The sequence below is a fragment of the Equus przewalskii genome, chromosome 4, assembly GCF_037783145.1.
Source record: "Equus przewalskii isolate Varuska chromosome 4, EquPr2, whole genome shotgun sequence".
NCBI classification, from domain to species: domain Eukaryota; kingdom Metazoa; phylum Chordata; class Mammalia; order Perissodactyla; family Equidae; genus Equus; species Equus przewalskii.
The window spans coordinates 88,056,443-88,072,106 of record NC_091834.1 but is presented as its reverse complement, the minus strand read 5'-3'; the positions used below and the strand labels follow the sequence as shown (position 1 = coordinate 88,072,106).

Genomic DNA, 15,664 nt, shown 5'->3' with positions numbered 1-15,664 from the left:
GTACCCAGTAGCAAAGACTATACTAAATCAGCATACCAACAGTTACACTTGCAGGTGGGGAAAGGGTGCTCCAAGGTGCCTGAAGGAGAAAAGAAGACGCCTTGAACTATACAATTAGAATGAGCTTCCATGATAAACACTGACACACTGAAATGAAATCATGTAACCCAACTGGGATAAATAATTTATCGGCACTTATTGAGGCCCCAAGAAAAAGAAAGCTTGATCTTCATCAAGCATTCAAATAGCACCATGGCTTCCAGGGCACCACGTTTTATACTAGATAGCACTTTTCTTAGCTGCCTGCACGGGATTGGTGAGCACACATTTGATTTAGACATTTTCTGGCTCATGACTTGTAGAGCAAGTCTCTTCATAGCCCATAATATTCAGCAGCCAATTGCTAAATGTGGACCAAATATTCTATTCTGGAAATCCATGTCACCTTGAATGGTAGAACATTCTGGGAGAGGTGGTTCTTCTCCCATGGTTTCTCTCGCCCTTTGCTGTGCATCTTTGGGCAGCAGTTCCCAACATGTAATGAGCAGAGAGGGAAGGGGCTGTAGTGATAGAAAAGTGGTGGCGTGATGTCACATGGACTGGTCTACCACACATGGTCCATAACATGACAACGATTACACTTTGTTCTGGTGCAGATTATTTTCACATATCTTCTTCATGTTTCCTTTATCAACAGACAGTTCCTCCCTGTGTTTTTTTCATCTTCCTTTATTTTACTGGTATTGCACTGCAACTCTTTCTTCCCCATTGATTCTGTCTGTAAACATTTATGCCAGTAATGATATGAAGGGCATTGTGGTAAGTTGGGCAGATTTTAAAATGCAGATTTGCATTTTAAAGTTTAAAAATAAATTTTGTCTTTCTCTGATTGAAAAGTTAATACATGTATCATATAGAATGTATGAACTATACAGAAAGATTAAGGAGAAAAAAGATTACTCATACAATTCCATTATAAAGACAAACCACATTTTGGTATTTCCTTCTAGATTTTTTTTCTCCCTGTGTAGTATTCTCTCAATTTCTTTCTTATAGCTGAAATATTTAGGTTGAAACACAATTGGACACTTTGGTTGTTTCCAATTATAAAATCTTTCTTTCCTGAGGATAGATCTCCCCAAACTAGAATTAGTCAAAAGATAAGTGTATTGTTTAGTATGCTGCCAAATTGCTTTCTCAAAAAGTTGTATCAATTTATCTTCCTACCAATAACATATGAGAGCACCTATCTCCTCATATTCTTTTAATTTACATGAGGTTGAACAATTTTTCACCTACTTTTTGGTTTTTATTGTATGTAGGCCTGCAGGTATGTATAAGCAAACTGTTGACATCTTTTCATCTTTTGGGTATCACTGCTTTTCTTTTCTCTAAGAGCTCTTCATAAGTTTTCATAGACAAGAAGCAAGAAGCATTCTAGTCTCTCATCCCTGGTTCTACCTCCCATGTTGGCATACTCAGCGTGACAGTTATACCTGCTTCTTGGAAAGCAATTGGAACCACTTTCAGTTCTCTTCTTTGTAAACTGAGGGAAGAAAGCCCCACTAAAACCAGCTATTCCCAACCCACAGCAATTCTCGTTCCTGTACCTGCAGGTGTTCCATGAAGTTTGGGTGTGTGGTGGAAGGAACGCACTGAGGGACTGTCTACAGTCCCTGGGGAAAGCTTGGCCATCGGCCTCCCTTTACTGGGTGGGGTTCGGAGTCCTAGATCCCTGAATGGAAACTGTATTTTCCATAGATATACAACTATGTCTCATGCTGGGTTTTAGACACTGTCTGGATTACAGCAATATTAATAATAATATCGAACTTTCAGGTGCATTAACATAGTCAACCCCTTGAAGTAGGTCCTGCAATCATCCACATTTTACAGGTGAGCAAACTGAGCTACAGAGAATCTTCCTCAAGCAAAAGGAAAATTGGCAACAGATCTTAGCCCAGGGTGAATCTTCCTCAACAACAAAAAAGAGCTACAGAGAGTATGAATGATTTGTCTCAAAACGAAGGAGTCTGAACACTACCCTCACTTCAAAGCCATAATACAGAAATATTTGAGACTATGAAAAGCAAAAGTACTAATTGCAAAGAATATTTGTATAGCTAATTCATTTTTAGTCATGATTTAAAGATTTTATTTTTCCTTTTTCTCCCAAAGCCCCCTGTACATAGTTGTGTATTTTTAGTTGTGGGTCCTTCTAGTTGTGGCATGTGGGATGCCGCCTCAGCGTGGCCTGATGAGCGGTGCTATGTCCATGCCCAGGATTCAAATCGGCGAAACCCTGGGCCACCGAAGCAGAGTGCGTGAAATTAACCACTCGGCCATGGGGCTGGCCCCTTAGGCATGATTTAGAAAATACAAATTAAATAAAATTCACATACTAACTCAAGTCTCTGCCTTCCATTGTAATGGAAAAAAACAATATTGTGGCAATTAAAAATTCATTTATAGACTCTGCAGTTACATTTGAATAACACTGGATTTTATCTGGGAATTCAGTGCTCTAAACCAAATAATGAAGTCATGTTGCAAATTCAGCATTCAGGAGTTAACAGGAAAGACTTTTGGTTTTGTTCCTTTTATCACTTCTCTTTATTTCTCCCTTTTTTGCCCCTCCAAGATGGTAATGGACAAGGTGACCTTTGTTTCCAAAAGTTGGCTGCCCTTCTGATTCATGACTTCCTTGAGGAAGGGGGATAATCAAGTAGTTTCATTGTGAAGACTTTCCCTTCTAGTCCTTCCTAAGATAAAGACAGTATTAATGTCAACAAGAAAATTAGGCTCTGAAGCTGACTTCTTAAATGTAGGTTTCAAAGAAAGAAAAATTTATCTGAATATAACTTACTATTGACTGTGGCTTCCAAAATTTCTTTAAGTCAATAGTTGCAGTATTTTGAGCACTTTAATAAAAACCAAGTAGTAGACGGGTCACTAAATTGTCAGGTAAAACATTCAACTCCTGTTTTCTCTGCTCAATCAATAGTCTATATGACAATAAGCAGAGAAATGGAAAGAGAGAATAGAAAGGAACTGAATAATCCATAAACTAGACAATCATCCCATAAATAATTGAGAGGTAGTTACAGCAGAAAGACTTAGAGAAATAAAAATACTCAAGAGATCAACTGAGCTCAGATTCTGGTTAAGTCTTTCATTCCACCCTAACTAGGTGTACGACCTTGGGCAAATGCCGTCAGCTCTTTAGACCTCTGCTTCCCATGTGAAAAACAAAGAGCTTATAGCAGATGCTATTTAAGCACTGGCATTTTTGGATTTTAAAACCTTTACAGCATCCTCTGCTTGGCCCTTTAAAATCATGGGCTTTCGTCAGAATTAGCTGACGCTGATTTTCCCCCAGCCATCACTGCAAGATGCAGTAGTGATTGATTTGAAAACATTCTGAACAAGTGTAAACTTAGCTCAGATGTACTTTCCAGACCAATAATACAACGGATGGTAATCCTGGGTGTCAGTAGAATAAATTAGTTTATTAAAAAATATAATATAATTGCTCTCATTTGTCTTCCCCTTCAGAGAGCTTAGAGTTTATTACGGACATGATTGAAAATACTAATTTGAAATAGTTGAAGTTATTTCTATTTCAGGAATAAGAAAACTAAGGTAGAGAAAAGCTAAATAATTTTCAGAGAGTTGGTGGAAGAATTAGATTTATATTCTGTACTGGGATACTTTTTAACACTCCTGACAACAGATTGTGCAGATTTTTGTTCTGGCCAAGACACTCTAGAAGAGAAGTAAAGGACAGGAGTCCCCCTTGTTTGTGGTTTCCCTTTTCATGGTTTCAGTTACCTGCAGTCAACTGCAGTTCAAAAATATTACATGGAAAATTCCAGAAATAAACAACTCATTTTTAAAATTTTGTGCCATTCTGAGTAGTGTGATAAAATCCCCTGCTGTCTGCTCTGTGAATCATCCCTTTGTCCAGCTGTATATGCTGCACACGCTACGCTACCCTCCGTTAGTCACTTAGTAGCTGTTGGTTATCAGATCAACTGCCGAGGTACTGCAGTGCTTGTGTTCAAGTAATCCTCATTTTACTTAGTAATGGCTCCAAAGCACCATTAATCTCTTACTGTGCCTAATCTATACTTAAACTTTATCATAGGTAGGCATGTATAGGAAAAAACATGGTATATATAGGGTTCAGTACTATCCCAGGTTTCAGGCATCCACAGGGGGTCTTGAAACGTATCTTCCACACCTAAGGGGAGACTACTGTACGGTTTTTAGAAAAGACAGTGCAGAAATTCCCTCAGCTGGTGGCAGCAGAAAATCATTTCAAGAGGTAAAGAGAGCTTGGGAGTCTGCTGCCGTAAAGCTTGCACAGGCTTCTTTGATGGATCATCTATCCACATTTTCTTTCTATAAAGTGACACACACCACTGCCCTTCATCAATGGCACTATGCTTAAGTGGCAGTTACCTATTGGCCTAGTTCTGATAACCATAACGCTTCAGCAGTATTGAGGGGTATCTCTCCTGGGGAGACGATAAAAGTTAAAGTCAGCTGTGTTCATCCCTCTCAGGAACATATCCTGATATTTTTGATAGCAGGAGCCAGAGCCTTGCTTTATTTCTCTTTAGAAAACACAACCACTCAAAACAAAGGAATTCCTCCAAGACCCATCACTGTTGAGATGATGACCCTCTCCTTAGCTCAGTTACAGTAACTGAAAAGAGAATAAAATTTCTTTTTGTTCCCTTAGCTAGAAACTTTGCTCCCCACCTTTGGAACACATTCTAAACTTATAAATATCTATAGTTTAAATTTCCTCCTCAACACTTTAAGGATTCTTACGTCACTCTCTGCTACATCAGATGATTTTTTAAATTAAGTTTTCTACAACAGGCCTGTAGGAAGACCTGCATTTTAAATTCGGCACAATTAAAACTGTGTCTCTTTGGTCTGGCACTGCCTTTGCCAAAGCCCATTTGTATGAATAATTATTCAGTCCATTAAGAAAGCTGCTCAACTCCTTCTCCCATTTTGAAGGTTTTAATAAATATTGATCAGGCACATTTCTGTTTGCACTTGCCAAAGCAATTCTGATGGATTCATCTTCTGATGTTATCAAATAATGAAATATGAAAGAGTGAATAGAATTACCCTCTTGTTCTGTGATTTTTTATTTAGGTCCTTCATTTTACTTTCATAATTGTGTTTGTCTCATACTCCTGTAAATGCTCTTTTGATTATCAAAAGGTGAGTCCAGGTTAAGGAGAGCTATGCTGGGCTGAACATCACTTTAGAGAGCCTTTTCAATTAAAAAAAAAAATAAGTGATCGAACATCACTTTGGAGAGTCTTTTCAATTAAAAAAACTAATCTATCTAATATCATAGGTTGATAAAAGGACATAGTATCATGCCCTTTGGTGGCCCAAAAGCTACATATTGTTTACCGATCGGCATAAGGCCCTTATATTGGATGTTACCTATATTTTTCAGATTAGCAATCTAGAAAACAATTGCTGACATATGCCAAATAAAAATAATTCAGAGGCCCTAAGGCTTTTTCAGTTTTAAGTAATGAAATGGAATTATCAATTTTTCAATAAATAATGCAAAGGATTTCTTCAAAGGAACACCTAGTATTATTATTACTAATGCTTAGGAAGCTCTAATAACATTTTAAATGCTAATATAGAAAGGTATAGTCCTTGGCTTCAAAAAGCCTTTTTTATCTACACTTAAAAAAAAAAAACCAATCCAGGCCTAGATCAAAGGTATCTAAGACATTAGGCAAATGTTTTAATTTAAAGTAAAATAAATCCTGGGCTTGCTAGCCAGCCTGCCTGCTAATTCTGCTCCTCTCTTTTGGTACGTGGGAAAGGAGAAAAGAGCTGAAGGACCCTAGACAAGGACAGAAACCAAGGTTTCCGCTCCAAGTGACTACCAGAGTTAGTGATGGGTGACGTGAAAGTGTAACAGGTGTTGGGTTTCTGTATTTATAATATAGAGATCCTTCTCTACTTGTAAGTGTTTGGGGAGCAAGGTCAGTGGGGATAGGCCTGGACCGCATGGCTTTGATGGGAGCACATGCCCATCGGAGCATTATGCCAAGATAATGGATTGATTCTGATAGGTGCCAGTTAGTTCTGTTCTTTAGGCATTGCCTCTGCCCCTAGCCAGCTACCTCTCAGGTGTGTTAAGACCAGGATTGTGTGAGGTTGAATGGACAGCTCGTCACGAGCCAGCATCGATGCTGAGGGCTGTGCTATTCAGCCATCCATTGGCTGAGTTACTCAAACCCTGACTCTTGACTTTTCGGTCCTAGTTAGGGACCCTAGTATACTTCTTGATACTGTTATAAGAAATTTCACTACTTTGCTAAGACCAAAGACTGTCTCTTTTAGGACTGAAGGGCCAGAAAGGAAAATGGTTTTGGCAGAGGAACCAAAAAAATCAGAGGATGATTTGAAAAGTATGAGCATATGCAAATCAGTAGGTCCCAGTGGCAAACACTCAAGAGTGCATTTACTAAACCCTTAGGTTATTCATGAAAGACAGAAAACCTAAATAAACCAAACTACAAAACGGGCCACCTGAGATTCAAGGACATGTGACTCAGAAGGGATGTCAATTAGAAAAATAACAGACTAAATCAGAAGGAGCTAATGGAAATATGTACAATATCCAGCAGGGTTTAATTAAAGACCCAAAGACTCTGACAAACGTGATGGATAGCTTTGGATAGCTATGTGAATTTGGTGGATGAAAAGACCACCGTGGCTGATATATTTTAGATGTCAGTGAACCATTTTATACAGTGCCTCAAAAAAATATATAACTAGCAAAATGAATTCATTCTAAATGGCTACCCCGGATAGCATAGGCTGAAAAACAAACAAAGGGTGATGATAAAGACGAATCAACAAATTCAGGAAAGAAAGCATCCAGTGAATGCTAAGGACACTGGCTTATCGCTGATCTCACTTAATACCTTAATTCATGTGCAAGAACATACGGAGTGTTGAAAAGGACAAAGGTTACTAAATGGGGAAGGGCGGTGAACAGCAATAGAGAAAGAGAAATAATGTAAAGGACTCCAGAGAATTTAGAATTATAGGCAGCAAATAACATAATGAGATTCATCTTAGAAAAACCTAAGTGAATTTGTCTGGAAGAAATTCTAACCTCCTCTATTCAATCGTTGGGAGAAATCTTAGCATAGCACTGGTAAAAATAGTCCGCGAGGAGGTACGTGGGAAGGGGGTCAGGGTGGGAGAACAGCATGGAACCACGGCACTTTTTCACTTCCTGGAGAAAAAAGTACCAGCTATAGGGTGAGCAGGTGGTAATAATCCCGTCTTTGTTGTACTTCATAGTTCTGTATTGCTTTATATCATAAACCAATTGAAAGAAAATCAGAAAAGAGCATCAAATGGGATTAAAGGGACAGAAGGTTGGAGGAAAACAGAAGATTAAAAGAGATTCAGTCCAATTTTTGCTCAAATGTCAGCTTATCAATAAGTGAGGTTTTCTCTGACCACCTTATCTAAAATGAAACCTGCACCATGCTCATCACACTCTGTCCTTTCACTGAGCTTCACTCGTCTGTGTAGCACTCATCTCCACTTAAAAAATACATATTTCCAAAATAAATATTTTATATATTATATATATTTTTTAAATGTATGTATATACAGTTAGAGACACAGCATAGTAGAGTGGAGCCAGGGCCCTGGGTTCGAATTTCAGTTCTGTCTCTTACTATTTGTATGATCTTGGGCAATTGATTAATCTCTCTGAGCCTTATTTTCTTCATTTGAGACAGGAAACAGTAATATGGGGTTGTTACAAGGATCAAATGAGGAACAACAGAGCAAGTGTTGCATAAGTGTTTATTACAAAAAGAAATGTCTCCTTCCGCTCCTAGAAAACAGGCCTGTAAGCGCAGGGATGGATTCTGCATCCTTGTTACCCTTGGCCTGAGAACTAGGCATCTAGTGGGTGTTGAATAAATGAAAAGGAACGAATGAATGACAGTCAAGTCAGTCAATCTCATTAAGTGACAGAGCACAATGTCAAAAGCACTCTATGATTCTTTGACCCTGGGAGGGGAGGAACTATGAATAAAATAGTTGCTCCCTATAAAAGGCAAAGGGGTATTCTGACATAACTCTGAGAAGGAGACGTGGAGCACCCTGTGTTTGGGATAACTAGTTGCACAGGGGGAAGAGATCCATTTCTGGCTAATGATCTACAATCCTCCCCAACTTTTCTTTCATTCTCTGGTAGAATTAGACACGAATCCCATATCTTTTCCCTGACATGTATAACCTTGGAAATTTCTTGGTCTATCTGAATTTCAGTTTCTTCATTTACACAAGGGGGTAAATAATATAACATCACTGGTTAGGTCTGAGGATTAAATTAAATGACGTGGTAGGAAACGTGCATGTAAAAATGGTAAAGTAACAGTTAAATTTTATTACACTCTGTACTGGCCACATAGACATCACCTCTGTGGATCTTCACTTCTCTACAATTGTATGCGGGATCACATCTTCCACAGTGAAATGGTTTTTATTAATCCTTCCCTCTCGACTCAAAAGAGGGGTTTCTTTTCTCTTCTTTTTTTCCCAAGATTAACCCTGTGCCTTTGATCAAATCTCTCCCAATGCCTTTAGGACCCTGCTGGGGTTTTGTTTTATTTTGTTTTGAACTCTTGTATTTACCCCTTTCACTGGTTCTTTCATGTCTGTCTTCAAATATCTTTATGTTTCTCAAACTTTGAAAAAAAAAACAAAACCAAACAACAAACCTCAAGCCCTTCGTGTGATCCTGTGCCCTCTCCATCTCTCATTTCTTTTGTTTTCATTGTTGAATTTCTCAAAAAAAATCATTTATATTCACTATCTGTCCTTCTAAAGTCTCCATTTTGTCTGACACTATATTCAAAAATGTCACCAAAGACATCCTAGTGGACAAACACAATGGCCTTTGCTTAGTCCTCTTCCCTTTGACAGTTTTTCATCCTATACTCAACTCTCTTTGAGCCACGTTATTTAGATTCTTCTCCCGGCTCCCTCAGCTCCTTCGATTTCTTTACTGGCTCCCATTCTGCCTGCCCTCTGCGGGCCTACTCCCAGTCAGGCGCTGGCCCTTTGTTCTTCTCTCTTTGCTTCCAAAAGTCTTATCTGTACATGAGATGTTCTCTCTCTTCCTCTCAAGATCTGGTCCCTCCATAAATCAAAACTTCATTTTCACTAATTTGCAGACATTTCTACCAGATGCCCTCATCACATGGCTTCCCTAACTTCCAAATTTTGCTTAACAGAATTATAGCTTGCAAAACCTCAAAATGTCAGTGCCACTTTTGAGTCTTTGCTCTTTATTTCTCTTGCCTGCTGATCACCAGGTCTATGGATGTAACATCCGGTATATTCATTTCTTCTTTCCAATCTCATGATCACAGATCTTAATCACTTCTCATTGGGTTATTACAATCATCTCCTACTGGGGTCTCTCACAATCACTAACTCCTCCCAGACTAACCTTTTCCAGCTCTAACTAGATCATATCACTGTTCTGTGTTAAAACAACAACACTTGCATGAACTTGCGTGTTCACTAGTTCTGATAGGATCAAGTCCAAACTCCTAAGACTGACATCCAAGGCCTTTTAAAGATTTGGCCCCTATTTCACCTTTTCTCCTATTTTCCCCCTGCATCAACCTATTTAAGCCAAACTGAGCTACTCAATATCTCTTGAACATACTTAGTACTTTTTAACTTTGGGTTTGTGTATCCAAAGCCTAACCAACCTCCAAGAGTTTCCTACCCTCTAGAAAGCTATCTCGAGCAATTTCTTTCTTCTCTGTTACTTACTGTAAAGGTTGCCTATTTAACATGTATCATTAGAATAGTATCTGTTTCTTAAAAAAAAATTACTAAGATTCTTTTTGAACTGGTGATCCACTAAAAAAAGTTATTAGGGTATATACTTATTACCTGTGTGACCTTGGGAAAGTTATTTAACCCCTCTGGGCCTCAGTTTCCACATCCATAAAATGAGGATATTGATAGTACCTACCTCATAGGGTTGTTAGGAGGATTAAATGAGTCATTATCTGTAAAGTGCTTAGAACAGTACTTGGCACATAATACATAGTGTTTGTTAAACAAGCAAAATAAAAGGTACGAAAAAGCATACAATACAAAGTCCCTTTCCTACTCCCATCTCCTAGCTGTTACTGTGTTCCTTTCCCAGAGACACTCACTGTTACTAGTTTCAAATGTATTAGGGTACCCTTCTAAATACATTTTATACATATACAACCACAGTTGTGTGTGTGGTGTGTCTGCATGTGTGTGAGTGTCTGTGTATACACACACACACATATATTTAAAGAGAAATCGTGTTTACATGCTCTTCTGTACCTTACTTTTTTCCGCTACACAATATATCTTAGAGATGGTTCCATTTCAGTACACATCGACCTGCCTCACTCTTCTTAATGGCTGCAGAGGATTCAATCATATGGATGTACCATAATATCTATTTATTATCTTCTCCATGAAGGCAGGTTTCTTGATGACAAAGACTATGTCTTATGACTCTCTATAGCATCCTCCATGCTTATACAGTACCTTTCAAAATTCTATTTTTGTTCATTTGCTCAACAATTACTACCAGGGAGTAGACAGTAGGTACTGTGGATACAGAAATGAGTAAAACATAGTCCTTGCTCTCTGGAAATGCAAGGTCTGGTGTGACAGTGGCCATGTAATTACAGTAATGTGACAGTGGTTGTAATAAAGCTACAAATGAGACTCTCTAAGATCAAGCACAGGAAGGGTGTATCCTTCTTAGAGCAGCCAGGAAGGCTTTTTGGAGGAGACATTAACGATGAGGCAAACAGGAGGGAAAGAAAGTACTCGAAAAGCGAAGGAAGTGGAATGTGTGAAGTGGGCGGGAAGGTAGGAAGGATATGATATTTGGGGTGAACCACGAATGCGTTATTCCTCACTGGAGTGCAAGGGATGTGTGGAGGGGGAAGGAGGGACAAAAGGTTAGTAAGGCAAGCGGGGCTAGATCACAATGGACCTTGTGTGTCAGGCCGAGGACTTTGGACTTTCATAGGGGGAAGGAGGGGATGGAGGGTGAGACTGACTTAGAGTTGTTAAGCTTTTATTTTGCCTAGGTTATTAAGACAAAACAATGATCATCTATTATTACTAGTATTTTAAAAAAGAAGGTATTTTAATACTCCTCAAGCAGAAAGGAAATAATCTCGAACAAAAGTCACATTTTTTTTTTTTATTGGAAACTCACTACAATGTCATCATTTTTCTAATTTTCCTAAGGATGAGGACACTCTAGCTTCAGTTTACACCCTGGCATTTGCGAACCAATGCTGTACTTGATGGGGAGGAACCTGAAGATAGAGAGTTCTCGAAAGAAGTCAGACATGATGACAACTGCAGCTGCAGGGTGAAGGATGGACAGAGAAGCAAGAGAGCCTTCAGACTGTCGGCCTGCCCCGCTTCTTGGTTCGCTCCACTTCATCTCCTCTATCAGATCAAATCAATCTTCTAGGTTTCCTCACAACTCCATGGCTCCAAGCTTCTAGCTGAACAAAATCAACCTCAAAGAGGGAGAAGGGTGCCAACATCTCAGCAGAAAAACACTTCTGGGCTCTCACCTCCAGTACCTTTCATTCGGGTCAATCCTGGCATGGAACTATTACAGTACACACAACTGGACTGAGGTGAGGCAGAGAGGAAAGGGAAGGCTGGCAGCAGGAACAGAGAAAGGCAAGAGGGACACCTCTTCCCAAAAGGCACCTCCTATCACTTCTCCTCCATTGGTCTGGTTGAAATGCGAGGGAGGAGGACCTAAGATGCAAATAATTTTATAGATATTTTAACTATAAATTAGGAGTACAATCACTATTTCATCTAATCTGTTGACAACCACACACAACAGGCTTGATAACCCTAGTTTGGCAGATAAATAGAGGGTCTGAGAAGGACACAAGTCTTCATGTGAGAGACCCTGGATTCAAACCCTGGTCCATCAGATTCTCTACTCCAGTTATGGGGAGCCTGGGGGAGCAGCAGTAACTCAGAGAGTCATAGGACACAGCAAGAACTTACACCAGATTCTTAGTTTAGAATCAGGATTTGAGTCTGGGGAGGGCGTCTGGAGGGAAAATGAGATACAATAAGATAAAATTAACCACAGGAAAATACGTTCTGAGAGTTGAGCAGAGAAAATCAAGCACAGAGGGACAGAATAGCATTTTTTTTTAACTGGCCCTTTCCATATTAAAAGACTAATACTGAACCTGCTCAACAATGCCATTCTCCTAAGTCTATATATAAAGAACGGGCCTTTGATGGGGAAAATATATATAGCATTTGCATTCTTTTTTAGGAAGAAAAAAGTATCGGATTTGAAAAACCTCTCAGAAAGGGCAACGTTCGACGAGGAAGGTCTTTGCGCACTTAATGCCTCTATTTAAATGCTAATGCTAACCTATAGCTCTGGGCCATGCAAAAACTAAAGTTTTTCAAAGAGCATAAAGTGAATTTAAAATGAAAACTTAATTTCTTGAATAAAAGATTTTTATTTCTGCAGAGAAGCTGACACACAGAATTTCATGAGAGGAACACCCTTCTGATCAGGGTAAAAACCAGCCGGCGACACAGCAGGTGAGTTTAATGGCAGGAACAAGGGCAGCCTCTGTCACAAATGGGGGTTTCCCCTCAAAGACTTGCCTTAGGAGCTCAACGTTTGCTACAAAATATACCTTGCAGAGGGTGATGCTTTTTTTCTTCCTCTTTAATGGCCTGTGCTGAGTGAATGCTCTTGTTTGGAAGAAAAGCTCGTGACCAAGGCAAGGTGGAGGCACAAGGCCTGGGGTCACTTGGCTCAGAATAGCGAAGAGGACACAGAGTACTGGGTGAGGGGCTCCTGAGAGGTTTAGCATTGCTTATTTCCCATGGGAACCAAATGTAATGAATGCAGTGACTGAGGCCCGGAGTGCTGGCGAACCGTCTGTTCTGAAGTCAGAATTCGGTGGAGGCTGGGAGACCACACGCCGTATGTGAGTGCGCAGGGAACTGAACTCAGAAAAATACAACTAAACAAAATCGGGAAATACCTGTAGTGGGGGTAATGACTAGGAAGTGGATAGAAAGAGGCTTCCGGGGTGATTCTAATATTCTCTATTTTTATCTGCATGATGGTTATATGGGTGTATTCACTTTGTAAAAAGTAATCAAGCTGCATAGTTAACATTTGTACAGCTTACTGTATATACGTTATACTTCAATGCAAACATATTACCTTCCTCCTCCCTATCCCAGCAAAAAGAAAGAAAAAAAAAGAGACCAGGCAACAGGCTATGTGTTGGGGTGGGTACTTGGATATATTTTTAACTGAGTTTCATATCCTAACATTAAGACAAATGCTAATTTTATGAACCTTGAAAACATTATGCTAACTAAAAGAAGCTAGTCACAAAAGACCCCACGTTGTATGATTCCCTTTATATGGTATGTCCAGAATAGGCAAATCCACAGAGACAGAAAGTAGATTAGTGGTTGCCAGGGGTGGGGCTGAGGGAACGGGGAGTGACTGCTAATGAATACAGGGTTTCTTTTTGGGGTGATGAAAATCTTCTAAAATTGGCCAGTGATGACGGCTGCACAACTCTATGACTACACCAAAAGAGCCAATGACTTGCACACTTTAAAAGGGTAAAAGTTCATGCTATGTAAATTATATCTCAATAAAGCTGTTATCAAAAATGCTAATTTTATGAACTAGAACCCTGATTTCTTAACTATACTGAAGATATACATCCACAGCCAATACTGTTGTGAAGATTGATCCATTAATCAAGACATTTGCTGCTGGTCAACGCTCTCCTGTGATATTTGCAAGAAAGATCCTGTAAGCTGACAGATAAGAAACATTTCCACCAGCTCACATGTTCACTAAGTGGCCCTGAAACGTACTAAAGCCATTTCTCAGGGTTCTATACTTTTGTAGGTTCTGTGATCCCCCAGCATCTTTGCACTAAATGCCTTTGAACTCCCTCCATTCTTATATACTATTCTCAACAAAAATTTATGACAACTAATAATGAATAACCCCTACTAGGACAATAAGTTTGAATTGGGAACAATTCTATGTGTCTGATTACAGAGTGACAGAAATGTAATTGAGCCAAAGATTCACTAAAGAGTATATTACTGTTTTTATTAAAGGGAATGATTAGTATTTATTTAACAATTACTATATGCCAGGTACTTTTCCTGATTTCATCCTCACGATTAAGGGTCACAAAGGCTAAAAAGCTAGAGTCCTCTGGCTGGTTAACAAGAGGCAGGTTGAATTCTGCCTACATCATATACTACCCAATCACACCTCCCTCAGATCACGCCAGGACAGCTCTGAGTTGGGCTGTGGGAAAACAGTTTACACTCAGAATCAAACTTGGGGAGAAAAACGTTTACTCATGATCAAGAGACCTGTTGAGATCATATTTGTGACAGCCCTATGCAAACTGTAAAATGCTATACAAATACACATATCTGGCAAGATTGTATTAATATTATTCTAGCCCGGGTATTGGGTGGGAGAAAAACTAGAAGCTGAGGGGCAGATGACCGCTCACGGGGCGAATGCTGTGCTCACTTACACTAAGAGAAAGTGGGAAATGAAACTTCTTGCCATTATCTGCTCTTTTACGTGGCTGACCTTCAGATCTTTATTCATGGTAATGAGTGACTCTTCAAGGTTGAGTTGAGGCTGTACTAGGGAGGAAGGCAGGGCGGGATGGCCTGTGGTCTCAGCGGGTACAGATTTAAAGAAAAAGTATGTTGATCCTTAATAGGAAAAGTCGAAAGTTATTCAAAAGGCAGCATAAATAGCCCAGGAACCTGAACCGGGTTTTTCACAAATACTGCAAAAGAAGGTGGTAGGAAAGAGCAAAAGGGCTTATTCCCATTTCCTTCACACTTGCTACCTTCAGAATTAGCGTCTCATAATTTCCACTGCTTTCAAAAATCTAGTGAAAACGTTCACAGCGCTTCACATATGGTCTAGTGGGGCTCGGTCAGCACGCAGGATGTAACCTACTGATTACTCTCCTGTGGCCTCAGGGAACTGCTGCTCTCATGACCTGAGCATCAGTGGAGAAACGAAATCAGAGGAAGGTGGTAGAGTGGATTACTTGAGGTTATCCACGAGTCAGAAGTAGAGTTACGATTAAACCCACTCTGCCTGAACCCCCAAGTTGCTGATCTAGTCACTCGACCACACTCCATCATTGTCCAGGCCAGTGCTCCTAACCAAGGTTACCCTAAATACCCTGCTTCAAATCAGCACTGCTGTATTGGAGCTGCAGACACTATGCAGGGCAGTGTGGAAACAGACAAGGAAGAAACAAGTAAGCCTTCGGTCTGTCCTTTCTGCAGTGAGGCTGTTCTGGCCAGTTTCCTGCCTCTTCTCTCCGCACTTCTCAACACTTCGTCTAAATTCACAGGCACAGGAGAGAACTCACCTGCTGTCCAAAATACTCACCTGAGCGTAGCACTCCTCAATATATTATAGTTCGAAAGCAAAGAATGTCCAAGTCTAAGGTGATGCTGGGAGATGTTACAC

The 15,664-nt window shown here is 39.8% G+C and overlaps 1 protein-coding gene and 1 long non-coding RNA gene across 5 annotated transcripts in view; one reads left to right on the top strand and one right to left on the bottom strand.

Moving 5' to 3' along the window:
* Positions 1-15,664, bottom strand: part of EXOC4 (exocyst complex component 4) — a 758,598-nt gene that overhangs the window by 5,204 nt on the left and 737,730 nt on the right. The window lies entirely within an intron of this gene.
* Positions 1-15,664, top strand: part of LOC139083072 (uncharacterized) — a 56,856-nt gene that overhangs the window by 34,374 nt on the left and 6,818 nt on the right. Inside the window, exons 3-5 of one of the 2 annotated variants that reach the window (XR_011539583.1) lie at positions 11,353-11,756; positions 12,629-12,702; positions 13,864-13,948. This is a non-coding gene — a long non-coding RNA (uncharacterized lncRNA). The remainder of the gene's footprint in view (positions 1-11,352; positions 11,757-12,628; positions 12,703-13,863; positions 13,949-15,664) is intronic. The other variant, XR_011539584.1, reaches the window with a different exon arrangement.